Below are 22,155 nucleotides of genomic sequence, written 5' to 3'. Positions count from 1 at the left end.
CCTTACTTTACATACATCATTCTGTATTTCCTTCATTAACGCCTTCATTTCCTCCACCCTTTCCTGCATAACTCTCTTAAGTCTCTCCTTCGCCTCCTGGAGTTCGTGACCTGCTAATTCAGTGACATTCACTATTCCCTCACTTATCTGCATCGCTGTCGTCTGGGGAATCGGATAAGGTGGTGGCAACGTCTCTGGTAACTTTGGATATAGCGGGGCTGATGGCTTAGCCTCCCCTATCACCTCCTTCCCCTTTTTCCTCCTTTTGGATAGGAGATGCCTTTTTAGTAACATGCTGAAGGTTTGTTTCCACAGCCATGCAAGCCAATGTCATATTATGTAAATATGCTCTCCTCTGCTCCTTCGCTTCCTTCTGTTGTTTAAATTTTCTTCTATTCAAGATAGACCCTTGTCCCTCTTTCTCATGTTCCTGTACCTCCTTTTTCACTTCCCTTTCGGCTTCTCCTAAGTACAATACAAGCCTGATTTTTCCTAATCCTAGCGGCACCTTCCCCTGACTCTGCAGCTCTTTCCATATCTGATCGTACCGTTTCATAGCCTTTATTTCCTCTCCCTTCGGTAGTCCACCCATTAATTGACTCCTTGTTTTTTCCCACTGCTGGTTTACAGATGGAGGAATCCATCCACATCCCCCATACTCCTGACATTTCTCTCCTTCCATCTTACGTTCCTATCTTTTTCCCTTCAGACCTCGTAATTCAATCAGTCTCTCACCTGATAGAATTTAGCCCCCCGTCAATTTACCTTGAACCTTCACACTTTCCTACAAACACAAAAGGAAAACTTATCACAATACTAAAACAAGTAACTATTATACAATATTGAACAAGGAAAACTTAGCACACTACTAAAAAATGTAACTATTATACAATATGTTCACTAAATCTATTTGGCCAAGAACTCAAACTTTTATATCTATGTCTCTACTAGGGGACTCTAACCCGTATTTCTCTAGGGGGATTCTAACCCCCGTTTTTATACCAGGGGACTCAAACCTCTTTTTTTCAGGGGCCTCTAACCCCTGTTTCTCTAGGGGGCTTCTACCCCCGTTTTCTCCAGGGGACTCTAACCCCTGGGTTTTTCAGGGAACTCTAACCGCTGTTTCTCCAGGGGACTCTAACTCCTGGTTTTTTAAGCTTTATTCCTTGGCTTCTACTAGGACTTTTATCATTGCCAATCACAGAACTTTGTTTAAACAGGTGTCTGCTTACCTCCTTTCGTTGAGTGGCCACTTGTTGTTATCACCACACCACAATTGACCGTTGTTTCGTCTCTTTCTCTTCCGTCACTTCTCCATCTTCATCACGTCGGGGTCACCAAATTGTCGGACTCTGGCTTTACCCTACCCTCAATTTAGTCTATGTGTCGTCTGAGTCCAGCGTGCTCGTTGAATGAAGTGATAGGAGAAGGTATTCGGTTCAACAATCAGTTTATTACATAGCACAAGAATAAAGCTTAACAGAGCTCAGGTTCAGTCGTTAGTTCATAGATCACCTGGTCAGTGAGCTATTCCCCAAGACTGACCACTACTGTCCAGTCTCTACAGTTTATATAGCTCAACCATATCATACAGAACAAAAGTTGGCTTTCTTCCTTTGCTAGATTTCATTATCATACAGAACAAAAGTTGGCTTTCTTTGCTAGATTTCTTGCATAAGATTTATCACAAGTAATTTCCTGCTCTGCAGATATCTGGGGTGTAGAGCTCCCATCTTAATCTTCAAGGCCAGAATATCCTGTTGTTTTGATCAGAAATCAATTCATACCCCAGATATTTTTAATTATTTCTTTGTTTTCATTTGGCCATGTTCTTCTGTTCTACTCAACACCTCCTTCTATCTTAGCCTTCTTACTGAGTTAGTTCCATTCTCTTTGTTTCTGACAGTCTCTGTCAGGATTCTCTTTGTTCTTGTCTGGCCATCGTCTCCTGTGCTAATCAACACCTTCTTTTGCCTTAACATTCCTACTAAATTGTTTCATACATATTCTCTCTTTTGTATTTTCGGAGCAGACAATTCTAAACCTACTGTAATCAGCCAACTTTGCTACATACTGTGGCTGCCCCTCATTTACATTACTCTTTCCCTTCACCATGAGGTAAATATTAAATTGTTACATAGTTCTGGATTCATGTATACAAAATGAATAGTACATAAGCATATATTCTACATATTTTCTATGATTAATTAACCCCTATATTCCAACAGTGTCTAGTAATTGGCCTGGAGATCGTGAACCAGGTACTACTGTGAGAAACAAGTACCTTCACAGATTTCGCTCAAGACAAAAATTGAGAACAAAGAACATTTATTGCACAACAATGCAAAATTGGGTGCTTCCCCTTACCCTGGGAATACACCCTGGGGCTCACTCAACTTTTATACAGTTCATTTCAGTGTAGAGGTACCCTCCCCTCCCCCTAACATTCTTCTGCCTCCTGGATTGGTTTGGCATTTGGTAATTCTGTTAATTCCCAAACTGCCTACGTGCAGTTTCTGAACTTGAATATTCATGAAACTGCCTTTGTCCTTATTCACACATCTCATTCCCCAGGACTTACTAATTCTATATGCAGAACTTGCTAATTCTTTCTATCACTATAAGACCCTTATTCTATTATACTTGCGTAACCCTTCCTCACACTCTTATCGGAATTCATCCCTACTCAGCACGCACTTACTTAACTTCCTCTAGTCTAGTCTAGTATTCCTTATTTCATTCATACTAGCTTTACTTCCTATATTCTATTATCTCTCACAATCCACACTTTTTCTTTAGCTACGCTTAGTAAATTCTCAACTGGAAGCTTGGTCTTTTTCCCAGCGAGTCAGCAAACGAACTGCAATCTCAACATCATCAGACGGAGTTGGGAAACATACATCCTTTGGGTTGTAGTGATCTGACGAAGGGTCCAATGAATTAAACACTGCACACAAGTCATTTGGCAGGGAAGTATCATGATGGCTAAAATAACGAGTCCAACTGCTATAAGTCACCAGTAAAAAGTTCAACCGCCTGACCATTGTGACCGTTGTCATCAATCGATCTTCCACAAATGCCACCCTCAGCAACCAACAAGTAATCAAGAGCCAGGCGGTTTTGATAAGCTGCAGCTCGTATCTGTCGTTGTTCTTCAGCCAATAAATCCAAGGCCGTCGCTGTCTATTTGGTGATAATCTCCAAAACTGCCTGGAGTCTGATTAAATGGTTTAAATGCCAAACAGCTGTGGTACTCTGGAGCAGCTTGAGCCATTTACAACTGGAATCCCACTTATAGTGATGGCCTTTAGCCTTCCGAATGTATTCGTGACCCAAAGGATGATTTACAAGATGCCAAGTTGGGGGGCGTTTATTGTTACCTAACCTGTGAGTAGCAGCTTGTCTGCGAGCATTAGCATATACACCCCCTTTATCCCTACTCCAGGTATAGCCCTGACTAATGTTCTGCCTATCATTTTCCCACCATCTTCTTTGTACCATATTTTTAGCACTCATCTCTTTAATATTTGTAGAGGACGGGACGCAAACCCAATCCACTCCCCTAGGGCAGGTCTGTTTCCCTGGTCCATGTTGGGATCCTAAATTAAACCATACTAAATAAGGTACCCCACTATGAATACACTCTATACCTGTGCCCTGTCTGCATTCTAAAGGTAAACTTGTCCATTCCTCAAAGTAATTATCACCTCTGCTGCCCCTATTCCTGGAGGACTTAAGACATTGTGTACAATTGGGTGGTTTCCCAAAAATTAGGAACCAGCAGAAAAACAATACAGCAAATAATAAAAATAACATTACAGCACTCTTTCCCGGCGTAGCGTAACTTTCAGACCAGAAGGATGCGAGACTGCACGCCAGGTGGAGGGTATATTATCAACGTCTTTAGTTCGTGGATTAGCTTGTTTAATGCGTTGTATGTGAGTCCACCCCTTTTCTTTTGTTCGCCCTGCAGTGTCTGTAATCAGAAGTCACAATAAGGGCATTCCCATATCGGTTTTAGTTTATGGTCTTGCCACGCTTTTACATATACCCAATCACCAGGTTTAACAGAATGAATAGGATAGTCCAGGGGTGGGTTTTGAGCTAATAAACCCTTCTGTCGTAAGTCATACAGAGAAGTAGAAAGTCCCCGTAAATATTTAGATATGTACTGGTCATCATTTCATATGGTGAGACAGCAAGGTCCTTACAAGGAGCTGTGCGAGTCCCAATTAAAGCTAAGGGTAAGCATTTAATCCAGGAGAGGCCAGTTTCCTCATGAAGTAGAGTGAGTTGATTTTTCAGGGTCTGATTCATCCGTTCAATACGGCCTGAACTCTGGGGGTGCCATGGGGTATGTAACTGCCAATCTATTCCCAGGATTTTACACACACGCTGGAGTACCTGAGAGGTAAAATGTGTACCTCGATCTGAGTCAATGGTTTGAATAATGCCATAACGCGGAATTACAGACTCTAGTAATATCCGGATAATGGTGCTAGCACGATCATTAGGGGTCAGGAAAGCCTCAACCCATTGAGTAAAATGATCCACCATCACCAGGAGGCATTTATAAACCCCTATCTTAGGTAATTCCATTAAGTCAATCTGTATTCGTTGAAACGGGCGTACAGCTATATTGCAACCGCCAGGTATTACCTGGCATATGACTTTCTTATTCATTTGCTGACATATTGGGCACCCTCGAGTACTTTGCTTGGCTATGGTGTATATTCCCGAGCAATTAAAGGACTGTACAAAAGCATCAACAAGTGCCTGTGTTCCCCAATGTGTCTGCTGGTGGAGCTGATCAATAATCTGATGAGCCAAGGCTTTGTTCAGTACTTAGCGTCCCTCTGCCGTCCACCACAACCCATCGGCAGTTTGACGCATTCCCTGGTCTTTCATATAAACCTCCTCTTCCCGTGAAAAGATGGGAGTTGTTTGAACCTCATGTGGGGTGGGGAGTAACAGCTGCATGTCTATGTTTTTCTGTGAGTGCAGCCTGTTTGGCAGCTTCATCTGTGCTTCAGGACTGTCAATAATTTGATGGCCCCGTACATGAACTACAGCTATCTCCTCAGGTAACATAAGAGCATCTAAGAATTGAACAATTAAGTTTTCATGGATCAACTTTTGTCCTTTCCCAGTTATCATTCCCCGCTCTTTCCAAATCTTTCCAAAGGTGTGCACTACACCTTTGTGCAATCTGTAAAAGTTGTGTTATTCCCTGTTCATGCCAATTCTCTGTCTTTTGTAATTTCTTCCTGATATCTGGGGCTGAATTAGTAACAAAGCCCGTCAATACCAACTGTTTACCTGCTGGGGATTCTATATCCAACCCCCCATATTGCTGTATGGCCGCACGCAATCTATTCAGAAATGCAGAGGGGGTCTCCTCGGGACCTTGGGGAACCTCAAATACCTTCTTAAAGTTCTGTCCTTTTGGAACAGACTCCTTCATTCCTTTTACTAGATTAACCCTGTACTCATCCATTCGCGTGCGACCATCATTAGTAGTCTTATCCCAATTTGGGTTTACCAGGAGAAATTTAGCTTCTCCAGGTATCGCCTCTGGTCCCCCTTGGTGTTCCCTATCCCAGACTCTAATCCTTGCCTGGTGAATCATTCCACGCTCATCCAAAGTAAATAGAGTCTTAACGATAGACATTAATTCATCCCAGGTATATATATTAGGTCCCAAAAATTGATCTAATTGTTCTGCACATCCCTGAGGGTCTTCTATCAGAGAGGTAATTTGCTTTTTAAAATTGCGCACCTCCGTACTGGTCAGAGGCACATTTACGAAACAGAGACCCCCCACATCCCCTCCCAAGGGAACCTCTCATAAAGGTCTCATCCAGTTAATTTCTGGCTTATCCCCTCCACTATGATGTTTAGCTTCCTGCCCTCCGGGAGACAAATCAAAGGGTTCTGCCCTTCCCTCCCGAAGGGTCTCACATTGTTCTGAACGACCCTCATAATCAAAGTCTCTTCCCTTTCATGTCAATTAAGGCGGTAATCTTGTACTCTGTGAGCGGGTCATCATACCACCCCTACTTTCTTTTTCTTTCTCTAACTGTGGAGGAGGAGGGGAAGGTAAAGAAGGGTAAAGCGTAGGTGAGAGGGGGAAGATATGAGCCGGCACAGGGGGAACATAAGGTGGAGGAAGGGAATGTAACACATCCCATCCTTGTATTTCAGGGGCAGAAGGTTCCTCATCCTTCTTGTCCTTGCATTCCTTTTTGCTCAAAATCATTTGATCAAACGATCCACTGAGCCAACAGGCTGCATATTCTCTGCTCTCGGTATTACCTCCTTGATTTTGGTAGAGCCAGGTGTTCAATGCCTGACACATCCAGTCCTCGTCGGATCCGAACTTTGGCCAATATACCGAACTCCCTTTTATCGGATTCTTAACCCATTCCTGATAGCAATACCTGACCATGGTCTGTTTTTCTTTCCCACGGGTTTTCCCCGCACCCCAATCAGATAACATTAATCTTAACGGACTATGTTTAGGTATCTGATCTTCCCGTCCTTCTTTAGGACTGTTTCCCTTGCTACTTACTCCTCCCATACTAGCAGGTAAATAAAATTCCTCTTACCGGGATCCAGTAGCTATTCCTAGCGCGCTTCCTTAACGTTCTCCCGTCATTTGTTCTCAATGCCTCTTCTCGGATATCACTCGCTTTGTCCACTGACCAGTCACCCGTCATCCAGAAGTCCAGCTGAATCAGCCAGGGTGCACCTACCCCCATCGTCGGGCACTCTGTCAGTGGAGGGAGTGGGATCCCAGACGAGCCCCCATTTGTGAGAATCAGAAGTACCTTCACAGATTTTGCTCAAGACAAAAATTGAGAACAAAGAACATTTATTGTACAACAGTGCAAAGTTGGGTACTTCCCCTTACCCTGGGAATACACACAACTTTTATACAGTTCATTTCAGTGTAGAGGTACTCTCCCCACCCTAACATTCTTCTGCCTTCGGATTGGTTTGGCATTTGGTAATTCTGTCTGCCTATGTGCAGTTTCTGTAAACTTGAAAGACCATGGGGTATCCTGTCGGGGTCCCATCATGTCATTGTCCTTATTCATGAAACTGCCTTTGTCCTTATTCACACATCTCATCCCCCAGGACTTACTAATTCTATATGCAGAACTTGCTAATTCTTTCCTATCACTATAAGACCCTTATTCTATTATACTTGCATAACCCTTCCTCACACTCTTATCGGAATTCATCCCTACTCAGCACTTACTTAACTTCCTCTAGTCTAGTCTAGTATTCCTTATTTCATTCATACCAGCTTTACTTCCTATATTCTATTATCTCCCACACTACGACGTGGATAAAATTGCTTACAGTATGGAGCTAGACCAGCTCTTTTGAGTGGTGTCATACCAACAACCTCGCGCTCAATGTTCTCAAAACCAAGGCGATGATGGTGGACTTCAAAAGGAAGTCAGGGGAACACCACCCAGTCCTCAATGAGTGAAAACGGTCAAGAATGTCAAATTCCTGGGTGTCAACAGCTCTGGAACCTCCACGTTGATCCAATCACAAAAAAGGCTCACCAGTGGCTATACTTTGTGAGGTGTTTGAGGACATTCGGTATTTCACCAAAGACTTGTAAACTTCTAGAGGTGTAGCATGGAGAGCATTCTGGCTAGTTGTATCACTGTCTGATATGGAGGCACCAAATCTCAGGACAAGAAAAAACTCTAGAAGGTTGTTAACTTGGCACCAGACTTCACTCCATTGAGGACATCTACATGAAGCATTGTCTTAAAAAATCAGTGTCTATTCTCAAAGACCCCCACCCCCCCCCAGGCCATGCCCCCTTCAATCAGCTACCATTGGGGAAAAGGTACAGGAACCTAAAGACAAGCACTCAGCAGCACAAGGACAGCTTCCTCCCTGGTGCCATCAAATTCCTGAAAAATCAATGAACCAAAGGCAAAAGCAGCAAGGCAAAGTGGCTAGCAGCTTTCAAGTGCCTAACAGGGGGTGGGCTGATTACAAACGGCTGGCAACCCAACTCCCTGCTGCCCGACAGCCCCCCGGAGCAGGACATCTGTGCTGGGGTGGCCAGCGTGGGACTACGGGGATGGGGCAGCCAGCGTGGGAGGTTGCCCATCCCTGGTACAGTTTTGTTGGAGAAAGTATTTTCCAATCCTCGTCTTGCAAATCATCCATTTGCAAAATGCCGATACACTCCAGATTGAAGAAGCATTGTTTCAAAGGGAGCAATTTTGCAATAGATTTTTTTCTAATCAAGTCTACACACCAAATGTTCCCCCGGGCACCTGAAAGCAGCAAGGCAAAGTGGCTAGCAGCTTTCAAGTGCCTAGCACCGGGCAAGCTGTTGACAGTCAGCTGGCGACTTGCTGACAGCCACCCTCCCTGCTGCCAACACCTACCCTCCCCGCTGCTGATACCTACCCTCCCCGTGAGCTGCACATTACATGCCAAAGAGCCAGATGTGGCTCGCGAGCCGCAGTTTGCACCCCCCTGGTCTATACCATGGTGACTGATCTGTCTGCACTATCTATCCATTTGATATTTATTTTTTGTTCTGTCTTTATATAGTGGTAATTTAATTTTTACTTTTGTAGCTGGTATATCTTGAATACCTGTTTGGCTTTGGCCAGCAACCATTTCAGTGTATCTGTACATATGTTGCATATGACAATAAACTCACATTGACATTGACCTCCAGATAGTTTTCAAGCCAACACAGTAAATGACATAAAAATTGTGGGGAACACGGGGTCTGCCATCTTGGGAGGCAGGATTGCAAACCTCCTCCCACTCTGAACTGACCACTGCTGCCATCAGCAACCACCCGAAGTGCTACTTTTGTGGGCAGGCTAAGCACCCAAGGAAATACTGCCCTGCCAGGGACGCCGTCTCCTCCAACTGCGGGAAGAAAGGACACTTTGTGAAGGTCTGAAAGTCCAAACCAATCCTGAGTTCCAGCAGTGCCACATGCAAGCGGGGACAGCTATCTTCAATGACATCATGTCTGCCATCACTTCCAGGGACCTGACACGGCCATGCACACGTGCCAAGGAGACTGCTGCCCGCAATGACATCACTTCCGCCTTTTTCCCCTTCTCTTCCGATGAACTATGACGGGGCCACATGTACGCCAATGGGGCCACCAACTTGGACGCCATCTTACTGGACCGCCAGCAGCCAACGGAACTCCTCAGACGACAAATTGATGCTGGCATCGAGTAACTCTCAGTCAGGTCAGACCCCCATCAACTCTCCAGGTCCATGATGGACATCCCAGTTAAATGGCCGCCCCACCGCTTGCCTATTCAACAGTGGAAGCACCAAAAGGTTCATTCACCCAGACGTTGTACAGCACTACTCCCTTGGGGTGAACCCTTTGAGCCACTGTATCTCCGTGGCATCCAAATCTCTCTCGGCAGAGATTCGTGGAAGTTGCACAGTAACTCTGACTGTCCAGGGCATAGTATACTGGGACTTTACTGCTGTGCTGCTGTGCATCTGTCCTACTCGGATTAAACTTCCAATGTTACATGAAGAGCATCACCATGGAGTACGATGGGCTCCATCATCCCCTCACAGTCTGCAATGAGCAGTTTTTAAACCACCCACCCTCCTCTCACTATGTGACCGACCATCAGCCCCAAACCCAATCACTGCATCCAACATGCAGTCTCTCCATGCTCCAGATCTCTCCCCCACCTCTGTTCACCTATCTCCCCCCTGACTGTAAGCCCGTCACCACAAAAAGTCAGTGAATATAGCCCCGGGGACAGGGCATTTATTAAGTCAGAAGTGAGATGCCTCCTCGCTGAGGGGTGATACAACAGAGTTCGAGCCCTTGGAGAGCCCAGGTAGTGGTGGTGAAGAGTGGGGAGAAACACTGGATGGTCATTGATTACTCCCAGACCATCAATAGGTTCACCTGGCTGGATGCATATCCCCTGTCCCGCATAACCGACATGGTGAACCAGATTGCACAGTACAAGGTGCTCTTCACCATAGACCTTAATTCTGCTTACCACTAGCTCCCCATTTGCCTGGAAGACCACCAATATACTGCTGTCAAGGTGGATGGCCAGCTTTACCACTTCCTGAGAGTCCCCTTTGGAGTCATGAATGGAGTTTCAGTCTTTCAGAGGGAAATGGATCAGGTGGTGGATGAACACGGGCTGTGGGCCTCTTTGCCATACTTCAACAATGTCACCATCTGAGGCCACGACTAGCAGGTCTATGATAGGAACCTCCAGAAATTTCTCCACACTGCAAAACGCCTAAATTTGACATATAACACAGGAAAGTGTCTTCAGCACACATTTCCTGGCTATAGTAGGTTGCATTGTGGAGAATGGAGTCATCAGCCTCGTCCTCGACCGCATGTACCCCCTATTAGAACACCCACTCCCCTGCTGCCTCAAGGCCTTGAAAAGATGCCTGGGGTTTTACTCTTATTAAGCTTAGTGGGTCCCCAGCTATGTGGAGAAAGCCTGAGCCTCATCGGGGCCACCGTTTTCCTCCTGTCGGCAGAAGCCCGTGAGGCGTTCGACCGTATTAAAGCTGACATCGCAAAGGCTGCGATGCATGCAGTGGATGAATCCATCCTGTTCTGGGTGGAGAGTGATGCATCCAACTTTGCTCTGGCCGCCACCCTTAACCAGGTGGCCAGGTCTGTACCATTTTTTTCATGCATCCTCCAGAGCCCTGAGATCTGGCACTCCTCCATCGAAAAAGAGGCCCAGGCTATCGTTGAAGCGGTATGGCACTGGAGACATTATTTTGCTGGTAAGCATTTTACCCTGCTGACTGACCAACAGGCAGTTGCCTTTATGTTTAACAATCAGCAGAGGGGTAAAATCAAAAATGATAAAATTCTGAGGTTAAGAATCGAACTCTCCATCTACAATTATGACATACCATACTGGCCAAGAAAGCTCAACGAGCCCTCAGATGTTCTGTCTCGAGGGACTTGCGCCCGTGAACAACCTGCAGGCACTGCACAATGACCTCTGCCACTCCAGGATCACCCGTTTTTTTTTCACTTCAGCAAGGCCCGTAATATCCCCTAATCCATTGAAGCCATCAGGACACTGACCAGAAATTTCCGGGTCTGCACTTCTACCAGCCCAACCAGTCACACCTGATCAAGGCCACTCATCCCCTTTGAATGTCTAAGCATGGACTTCAGAGGACCCCTAACCTCCATGAACCGCAACGTGTACTCCATCGACATCATCAATGAGAATTCGCGGTTCCCCTTTGCCATCCCCTGCCTGGATATGACAGTAGCTACCTTCATAAAGGCTCTGAACAATCTGTTCACCATTTTTGGATACCCCTGCTATGTCCACAGAGAAAGGGGTTCATCCTTCATGAGCGACGAGCTGCATCAATATTTGCTGTCCGAGGACATCGCCTCCAGCCAGACCACCAGCTATAACCACAAAGGGAATGGCCAGGTGGAACAGGAGAATGGCATGATCTGGAAGGCAGTACTACTGCCCTTAAAGACCAAGGGCCTCCCCATCCCCCGCTGGCAAGAGGTTCTCCCAAAAGCTCTCCACTTAATCCAGTCCCTCCTGTGTATGGCCACCAATGGGACACCTCATGAGAGACTGTTTACATTCTCCAGGAGATCGGCATCAGGAATCATTTTACTTACCTGGCTGACATCCCCAGGGCCGGTACTATTCCGCAGGCATGTGAGGACACACAAGTCCAACCCTCTGGTCGAGAGAGTCCAGCTGCTCCACATGAATCCACAGTACGCTTATTTGGTATTCCCAGATGGGCGCGAGGACATAATATCTGAGACCTGGCACACGTGGGAGCATCTAAACTCCCCCCCCCCCCCACCAACCAGCTGACTGGTACACTCCCCCAACTGTCCAGGGCCCACCTTCCCAATGCTCACAACCCCTGCCAGGCTGATGGTTGACACACACACACACACCTCCACCCCCCCTGACCCAGCCAAGCACTCCAGCCAGGCCAACTGGGATGGTCCAGCCAAAACCGGTGGAGACTACCCGAGCGGGGACTCACTAATAGTAATGCCAAAGAAGACCGCCAGATAGATTGAACTTATGAGGGGTGGTTAACCACACCACACCCTCCCCCCGGACTTTCTTTTAAAAAGAGGGGTGAATATGGTGAAATCACTATTATATATATTTGCCATATGTAAATGTCATGACCTTTCCTGGTTGACCCTGCTCTCACTGGCTGGCTTGTGACTCCTCCCACTTTCTCCCCCATAAAGGCTGTCATGTGTGATAGTACAGATCTATCACCAATGTATATAGTGTATATAGTTACAGTATCTAGACTGTGCTTACAGCGATTGGCTGAGAGCTAAGCCACGTCTACTCTCTGGGCCTTAAAGGGTTGTGTCCCTAGCCAGGTCGGATCATTCCGGACTGGTCGGCCACCTGTGAAGAGCTCCTGTCTTTTCCTAATAAAAGCCTTGGTTTGGATCAACAAGTCTTTGATTCTTTTGACGAGCTCTACATCATGCCACAAGTCTGCTCCCAGTTCGAGTTCAGGTCAGTGTGAGCGACCAACATGGGAATGCTGCCCATCTCTTGTAACTAAAAGCTTTTAGTCTCAGCAACTTCAGTCTTTGTGTAATTTATTGTGCCTCACACAGATCAAGTAGTTTTTATGGAGATTGGGAAATAGAGCTAAAACATGTCAATGCCAGTATCTGCAATAGAATGGTGATGTCAGAAATGATCAAAGATAGGTGGAAATAGAGGGAGGGAATACAATTGGTGAAATACAGGAGATTTAAACTGCTAAAATAGATAAATGGTGCAAAGCCAAAGTGAAGCTGTTGTGAAATAAAACAAGTACATAAAAGAGGTGTAAATGGAAGCAGCAGAATAATTATCTGATGAATTCAGCATTGAGTCCAGAAAGCTATAATGTGTTGGTTATAAGAAGAGGTCAAACAATGCTCCATATTTTGCTGTTTTTTTCACTATCCTTTTATCTCGAACCAAGCCTGGCCATGCATTATGATGAATAGATTTTTATCTTTTACAAAAATAAAAATAACTGCAGATAGTGTAATGCTATTTGTTCCATTTGTACTGTCTCAGTGTGTATGGCTGGCCCGCCTCCCTGCTGCCTAACCCTGTGACTCTTCCCCCTTGGAATTCCCTCATAAAGGTGGTTACACCCAAGTCCCTCCTCCAGTACAAACCCTGGAATTGAGCCAGCAACATGCAGTCTTATGCAGTCTGGTAACTTCCAGTCTTGTTGAGTTATTGATAGCGTATCAATTTTATTCCCATAATTTTTTTAATTTTTTTTAAAAATTGCACTGGACAAGTTGCTGAGGCCGGACAAACTAGACAGAAGCTCCAGACTGATTCTATCCTGGCTACTCTGTTTCAATGACTTTCTGCAAGCCTGTACTCAAATTGTGGGTTCAGATGACAACAAGCTGCATCTACTACGATTGTTGGTTAGTCACTGCACTACACAGTGATCAGGGGCAGCACTACGTACGAAGAGGCAATGAACAAGCTCCAAAACCAGTACAGGCCGAGGATGAATGAGGTCTACGTGAGACATCTCCTCACCACTCGCAAGCGGCAACCTGGTGAGACCCTTGAAGAATACTTTTGAGACCTGCGTAAACTCTGGTGAGCTTGCGACTGCAGGGACATTACTGCAGATGTCTGTACTGTGTAGCAGGCATCTGATCAAATTATATTCGGCAGCAGTTGCTGGAACAGAATGAACTGACCTTGAAGAGGGCCTTTAAGATATCCAAAATATTGGATGTAGCCCTCTGTAACATGGGCTCATTCTCCTCTGACAATGCGGCCACCTTGTGGGGAATGTGGGTACTACCATCTTGGGACACAGGGTCCCAGGCAGCCACCAAACAGGGGCACCGACTTCACTTCAGCCACCACCGCTGTTGCTGAGCACCCGAAGTGCTACTTCTGGGAGCTGCCCAGCCAAGGAAGCTGTATGCTCAGGATGTGTGAAAAAGGAATACTACATAAAAGTTTGTAAGTCCAGACTTTCTCCTTTTCCTAGCAGTGCCATGTGTGACCAGTGGGGCAGCTATCATCTTGGCCAGCGTCACTTCTGGCATCACTTCCACCCCGAGCAACAGTACCACGTGCATGCCATGGAGGCCGCCATCTTGGCCAGCGTCACTTCCAGTGTCACCTCCACTCCCGAGCAACACACTGCATAGACTTTATGGGGCACACCATCTTGCTGATCCAGATTGGACAATGACCTCGTACTGGCAATGATCACACTCAATCAGGACAGCCCTCACCAGCTTGTCCATTCAATGATGGATGTGAAGGTAAATGATTGCTTAACGAACTGTTGGTTTGACAGCAAAAGCATGGAGAGTTGTGTGTTCCAACATCACGTCTGGCCATCCTCAGCTGCATCACGGAACATGGAATCACTGGCCCAGACCCCAACAGCATGCGTCCCCTGTTGGAACTCCCACTCCCCCACAGTCAAAAGGCCCTGAAAAGGATCCTGGGGCTCTTTTCGTATTATGCTTATAGGTCCCCAACTTCACAGACAAGGCCTGCCCCCAGTGAAAACCACCTCCTTCCCTCTGTCGGCAGAGGCTCAGGCAGCCTTCATCCATATCAAAGGAGACATCACCAAGGTCATAATGTATGCCATGGATGAATCCATCCCATTCCAGGTGAAGTGCAATTCCTCTGTCTTTGCCCTAGCTCTCCCCCTTAACCAAGCAGGCAGACCAGTGGTGTTTATCTCCAGTACCCTCCATGGTCCCAAGATCTGGTAATCCTCCATTGAGAAGGAGGCCCAGGCCATTGTTGAGGCAGGTGGCATTAGAGGCACTACTTGGCTGGCAAATGATTTATCCTGCTGACTGACCAATAGGCAGTTACTTTTATGTTTAATAATAAGCAGAGGGGTAAAATCAAGAAGGACAAGATTCTGAGGTGAAGAATCTACAACTACCTACAACTATGACATCTTGTATTGGCCTGAGAGGTTCAACAAGCCTCCAGATGCCCTGTCCCAGGGAACATGCACCAGCGCGCCATCCGACTGATCCAAGCCCTCCTCGATGACCTCTGCCACCCTGGAGTCACCAAGTTTTTTCATTTTATCAAAGCCCGAAGCCTCCCTTACTCCATCAACGTTGTCAGGCTACTGACCAGAAATTGCCAGGTCTGTGCTGACTGTAACCCATGCTTCTACCACCCCGACAAGTCACACCTGATAAGGCTACCTGTCCCTTTGAACGCCAAAGCACAGATTTCAGGGGGCTCCTGCCCTCCTCGAACTGAAATGTGCACTTTCTCAATGTTATTAATGAGTACTCACAGTTCCCATTCACCATCCCCTACCTGGACATGACCATGGCCACAGCCATAGAGGCACTGCGCAACATCTTTGCCATATTCAGGTACCTGAGCTACATCCACAGTGACTGGGGGTCCTCCTTCATGGGTGACAAGTTGTGTCAATACCTGTTTGCGCAGGACATTGCCACTAGTAGAACCACCATTTGGAAGGCAGTCCTCCTAGCCCTGAAATCGAAAGGCCTGCCCATTTCCCTTTGGCAAAAATGTCTTCTCCGAGGCACTTCACATGATTAGGTCTCTCCTGTGTATGGCCACCAAGACCACACCACAAGAATGTATGTTCTCCTTCCCCAGGAAGTTCACATCAGGGACCACGCTGGTTGATATCCCCAAGACCAGTCCTGCTCAGGAGGCAAAAGACCAACCTATTTGTTAAGAAGGTCCATCTCCTCCATGCCAATCCCCAAAATCCCTATGTGGTGTACCTGGATGGGCACGAGGACAATGTCTCTGACTGCGACCTAGTATGTGCGGGAGATCCCGAGACTGTCACTGACCATCCAGTGAGCACCACCACCAGGAATGACTACCACATACCTGAGCCCCCTGCCCCAATCTACTCTCCAGCTGCTCCTACCACCATGACCAACCACTACATACCACTGAGTCACTGCCGGCACTACAGTGGTCCCAGAGCCAGAAGACACCACCAGACTGGCTGAACTTGTGAAGGACACAGAACACACCCCACCCCACTGGATTTTCTTTTAAAAGAGGGGGTGAATGTGGTGTTACCATGTGGTGTTACCATGTGGTGAATGTGGTGTTACCATGGCTAGTTGTTCTATTTGTACTGTCTTGGTGGTTATGGCTGGCCTGGCTCCCTGCTGCCTAACCGTGTGACTCCTCCACTTGGAATTCCCAAATAAAGGCGGTTACGCCTAAATCCCTCCTCCAGTACAAACCTAGGAATTGGGCCAGCATCATGAGTGCACGTTCAGTCTTAAGGGAATAAAAGCGTGTTATTCTGGTAACTTCCAGTCTTTTGGAGTTATTGATAGCATATCAACTCTAAAACTGAAAATGCTGGAATACACAACAGCAGGGCTGGATTAAGCTCGTGCGGAGCCTATAGCATATGTTATAAAGGGGCCCTATTAAAAAAATACACATAAATATTAAAGCACATAAATGTTTTACTTATATAGCAATTAAAAATTTTCATTTGCTGTACAGCCAGATAATATGACAAACACATCTGACATTTCATAGTATTAATTACATGTAGGTATCAATTTCAAATGTCAAAAGTAACAAAACTATAATTTAAAAGTTGCATTTCTAGATTTGGCATGAGCAAATTTGTTGATGATACTGGAAATGTTTATTTTACTCAGAAGTTCAGTTCAGTGCTCATTAGATTAAAAGTGGCTCAGACATCACAGACATCTCAAACAGTGCAAATGCAGTAAAAGCACATTACAGCTCAAACATTGTCAGAATGAACTCTTTTTAAAGACTTCTTCCAGTGTTGTCTGCTTCATTAAAAGAGGTTTCTGTCAAAGCAGTCTCTCTTTAATTGAGTGAACACCCATAATCTCATGCTCACTGACAAATGAACGTTGTTCTATCCCATCAATTAACTGATCGCACATTTTAACCATATCATCAATGGACATTTTTTCACCTGTGCGCACAATGTCCTCGTCCTCATTACTACTCTCCTCATGCTTATCAACACCATTTCAGCAATTTCCCCATCACTCAAGGAATGCACAACATTGTCAATGTTCAGCTCTTTTTCGATGTCAGCTGCCTCTAATGTGTTTACATTTTCTGCTGCAATATTTTTGGTGTAGGCAATAATTCTTCTCTTGCTACTGACACAAAACCCTTCAGTCTTAATTTTCATCGAACATTGTTGACAGCCAAAGCTTATGCCAAGCATGTTTCAGTTATATTTCTGCATGCATTAACAAGTGCATAATCTGCAGAAGTTTTTTTTCACTACAGATTTTCAGATATTTTATATTGTGACGCTTCTTAAATTTTAGCAGCCAACCCTGTGAATATTCACACTCACCCTCAAGGTTCAGTTCTTCATGGAATTTTTGCGCTTGTTTCATTACAGACAGACCAGTCAGTGGCATGTGTTCACTTCGTTGTCGCACCCACTCAATAAGCACTTGATCAATATTTATGATTTTTGCCCTATGCAAAGTTTTCCTTTTATTCATCCATCTGTGGTCATCACTCTCACTGTAAAACTTCAACAACTGTTCTTTCTGTTTCCTAAAATCATACATGGTGGACAATCTCACACCATAATCTTCCATTTGACAACACACAGATACGCCACTATCAAGCTTCCACATAACTCCACCTTTTGTACATCTCACCGCTACCCATCGGGGACCCAGCAGCTCTCTTTGCCATGTTCATAGTCTTCACAGAGGCTTCCGACTGGTAGTGTCAACTTGGAGGACGGATAGTGATGACACTAATGACTACCACATACCTGAGCCCCCTGCCCCAATATACTCTCCAGTTGCTCCTACCACCATGACCAATCACCACATACCACTGCCAGCACTACAGTGGTCCCAGAGCCAGAAGATGGCTCTTATAAAGTAATGATCATGCTAATCAGCGACAGTGAGTTGTTCTTATAAAGTGGTAATTGCACTAATTAGCGATGGCGCGTGCATGAAGGGACATTTATTAGGTGATTATACCGCAAATTACTGACGTAGATCCTGACGAGATACATGGGAGTTGAACGAGGGTCGCATAAGGATAAGTTTGGTGCCAAACTCCATCTTTGATGAGCAGATATCATCTACTGAAAAAAGTGCTGGTTTTTGGAGATTGCCGGTTTTCAGAATTCCAGATAAATTTTAGGCACCTGTATTTTGAATATATCATAAAATGAATTTTGCTATTTGAGGGAGTTTTTAAGTATAAGTATGTTGGGATCAATCTTTTAAAATAATTGATTGTAAAGAGATTTTGAAAATTCCATGGTCCAAAATTGCTCAATAAAGTCAAATTAGATCTAATGACAGAACTTCCTGAATTACACACATAAGTATGTACTCCTATACTTGAGAAGGTAAAGGTCAGTAAGAGCAAGGATATGGCTCTGGGTAGATGTACATAAAAAAATTTGATGTGCAAAAGAATGCAGGCTTGGAAGGAAACCAGAAGTTGGCATCCTGAATTTATGTGGGCAAATTAAGGATAATTTTCAACTCTGTGCTCCTAAAACTAGAGGGCATAGATTTAAGACGAGGGAGTACGAATTAAAAGGGACTGAAGGGGAAACTTTACCACAGAGGGGGTGGTACATATATGTACCTGCCAGAGGAAGTGGTAGAGATGGGTACAATTATGATATTGAAAAGACCTTTAGATACATACTATAGATGGGATAGTGTACCTGCCTAAATGTGCTTTAACGTCAACACTCGCCAAGTGCAGGCGTAGGAATTTAGAATGGACTTAGTTGGGCTGAAGGGCTTGTTTCCATGTTGTGTGACTTTGATGAAAACATCTCTCAAAACTGTGAAGATCAATTTGAGATGCTACACCAACAATCAAAGTTAGTAACTATGTTTTTATAACAATGATTGAACTTGGTTTACAAATTAAAACTACATTTCTTTCATTGTGGTCAACAAGTGATTTCGGTTTCAATTAGTAAAACTTTTTCACATTACCTTTCTGTTCCTGTTGACAGATCTTGGTATAATCTTGCTGGTAACTTGAATCTTTAAAGTTCTACCAGTGGAGTTTTGTTTACTGTGCAAGTCATTACATGCCCGATAAATCAAATTAGGTGTGTTCTTTCTTGAATATAGTTCATAAGACATAGGAGCAGAAATAAATTATTCAGCCCATTGAGTCTGCCCCATAAAGATACCTGTACAAAAGCCAAATATTTAAGTGTGTTAACATCCACAATTAATCCTGCCCTCGAACACATTATCTTTTTGTTTAGAAATGTTTGAAAGCAGCATAGTTTTATTAGGGTTCCACATCATCTGATTAAATGTGATCCTGCAGGGATGTCCTTTTCAGCCCTACATAGGTATTTTTTTTTTCTGTTTATAGGTTTAGCAACTTTATAAAGCGATTTTGCTATTTGTTGTTTCCATATCTCTTCCTTTTTATTAGAATCTACAATTCATGGGAGATGTTCTCTGGCTAGAAGTCACTCCTCACACATCAGATTGGTATTCTTCTCAAATCTTCCATCTTCAAGGTATGTGAATGATTAGGAGTAGTATAATCAAAATCAAAGAAAAACATACAGCATTTTCCTTGGAGATCTGGTCTTATATTATCAACAAACCAGATTTTTTGAATGAAAGCTCAGTGCGACAGTTACTTGGGTTTGACAAACCTCTGCCTAAGCAACTATGCTTCACTTAAGGGATAATCTTATAATATTGCTGATTCCTCTTGTCAGTTTTTGGATCTCTTTTTTTTTGGGATAACAGTTATTAAAGCACTTGAACAAGATTCCGGCAGCTTCTATTCTTCAGTAACTTGTTTTAACACATCTCCAAATAAATTAGATAAATCATCATAAAAAAATTATAAAATTCCACAGGAAATCCATTATCCCTTGGGGACTTTCCATTTGGCATTTCTGGTACAGCTTCCTTGATTTCAAAATCTGTAAATGGAGATTCCAATTCCTGAATATCTTTCTCATCTAATACCGGTAACCTTCATTTAGATAAATAAGATCCAAAAGAACCATTATCTTGCTTCCTCTCAGAAGTATATAATTTTTGATAGAATGAATAAAACTGATCATTAATTTCTTGAGGTTTATAGGTAATTATTGAATTCTTTTTAATGGCATTAATAGTCCGAGATGCCTGTTCACCTTCCAATTTCCAAGCAAGTACCTTATGAGCTCTTTCTCCCAACTCATAATAACGTTGTTTAGTTTGATTAATGAAACGCTCAAACTGATAAGTTTGTAAAGTATTATAGTGTGGCGGCTCACCACTAGGCAGGTGAACCGGCCCCGCTTGTAAGCCAAGCGGCGGGGCAGCCAGCCAAAATGGCACCATCGGGGGTTTTCCCTTCCTCCCAGCACGGGGCTCAGAAGCCTGCGCTGGGGGACCACGTGATACCTGGGTGACGTCAGCGCCCTCCAGCGCAGTTTTCAGCCAGGTCTGGGCTGGGAGTATAAGTGCAGCCAGCAGCCCAGCTAGCTCAAACCGTCTGGTTGTGTGTGTTCTTTCAGAAGCAGTGTAGTTACCGCTACAATTGGTGACCCCCGACTGGTTCTTTGAACCCATCATGAGCGAGCTTGGGATAAGCGCTATAGCCGTGAAACTGCCTGAATTCTGGGTTCAGGAGCTGGAGACCTGGTTTGGCCATGGGGAGGCTCAGTTTCACCTCTGCCAGATTTCGTCTGACACGACCAAATTCTACCACGTGGTCGCTGCCCTGGACCAGGCCACCGCAAGTATAGTGCCTTCGACACTGGGCATGTACCTGGCGGTGCAGCATTTCCTCTGCACCTCGTTCAGCACCCACCTGCCGAAGACATCAATACGAGATCATCAAGCGAGTGCTTACTGGAGTGCTTACTGGATCCCTTGGACTATCCAGGCACCAGTGTGCCGCTCGGATGCTGCACCTCGACGCCCTAGGGGACAGGTCCCTGATGGAACTGATGGACGAGATGCTCGCGCTCATGGGTGATCACACCAACTGCCCACTCATTTTCCTCGACCATATGCCCAGGGACATCCAGCTGCTGCTGGTCCAGGGGAGCTTCACCGACCTGAAGGTCGCCCAGAAGGCCGAAGAGCTATGGCTCACATAATTCCTGGAGGGCTCAGTGGTCCAGCAGGTCATAAAGCACAGGTGCGACCATGCCAAGCCTGCCCCTAGTGCTGTGGTAGGGGCTGGGGCCCTGAAGAGCATAATCAAGGCCACAGCATCCGCTCCAGGCTTCTGCATCTACCACCAGCACTGAGGAGCCAAGGCTTGGAAGTATCGTCAGCCCTGCTGGATCCAGGGAAATGAGCAGGCTGGCCATTGTTAATGGCTGCAGCGGCTGGCCAAGGACACAGCCTCCTTTACCTGCAGGACTCAGTCAGCGACCGGCGGTTCCTCATTGACACTGGAGCCTAGATCAGTGTCATCCCAGCCACAGCCGTCGAGTCCAGGAACCGACCTCGTGGACCTCCCCTCCGTGTGGCCAACGCAACAGAAATCCGGACGTACGGAGACAAGACAGTCAACTTCCAGATTGGCCAACGAAATTTTGCGTGGAGGTTCACCGTCTTGTCCCTCCCAACCACCATCCTGGGTCAGATTTCCTCCTCGCACACAGGCTTCTGGTGGACATTCGAGGTAGGCACCGGGTGGATGCATGTACCTTCCAGGCCATTTGCCTCGATGCCTCTTGCTCAGAGCCACCGCAGATGGCCATGATCAGCACGCCCAGAGACAAGTTCCAGCGAATCCTGGATGAGTTCCCGACCCTCCTCAAGCCACAGTTCTCCGCTGCCTCATCGCGCCACGAAGTGTTCCACCACATCCCCACCCAGGGCCCACCTGTTCATGCCAAGGCACGCCGGCTCCCGCCTGACAAGCTCCAGGTGGTGAAGGAGGAGTTTTCACACCTGTCAGAATTGGGAATCATTTGGCGGTCCAACAGCCCATGGGCCTCACCGCTCCACCTGGTCCCAAAGCCTCCGGAGGCTGGCGTCCCTGCGGAGACTATTGACGGCTCAACAAGACAACAGTTCCTGACCATTACCCCATCCCTCAC

At 45.6% G+C, this 22,155-nt stretch overlaps 1 protein-coding gene across 1 annotated transcript in view; it reads left to right on the top strand.

Annotated features, from left to right (window-relative positions):
* The window catches only part of LOC138763363 (ankyrin repeat domain-containing protein 31-like), a 163,936-nt gene that overhangs the window by 5,773 nt on the left and 136,008 nt on the right, over positions 1–22,155 (top strand). The window contains exon 2 of the mRNA XM_069937406.1: positions 19,527–19,614. The gene's annotated coding sequence lies outside the window, so the exon portion shown is untranslated. The remainder of the gene's footprint in view (positions 1–19,526; positions 19,615–22,155) is intronic.

This window comes from Narcine bancroftii, chromosome 1 (assembly GCF_036971445.1).
Source record: "Narcine bancroftii isolate sNarBan1 chromosome 1, sNarBan1.hap1, whole genome shotgun sequence".
Lineage (NCBI taxonomy): Eukaryota > Metazoa > Chordata > Chondrichthyes > Torpediniformes > Narcinidae > Narcine > Narcine bancroftii.
This window is presented reverse-complemented; position numbering and strand designations above follow the sequence as displayed.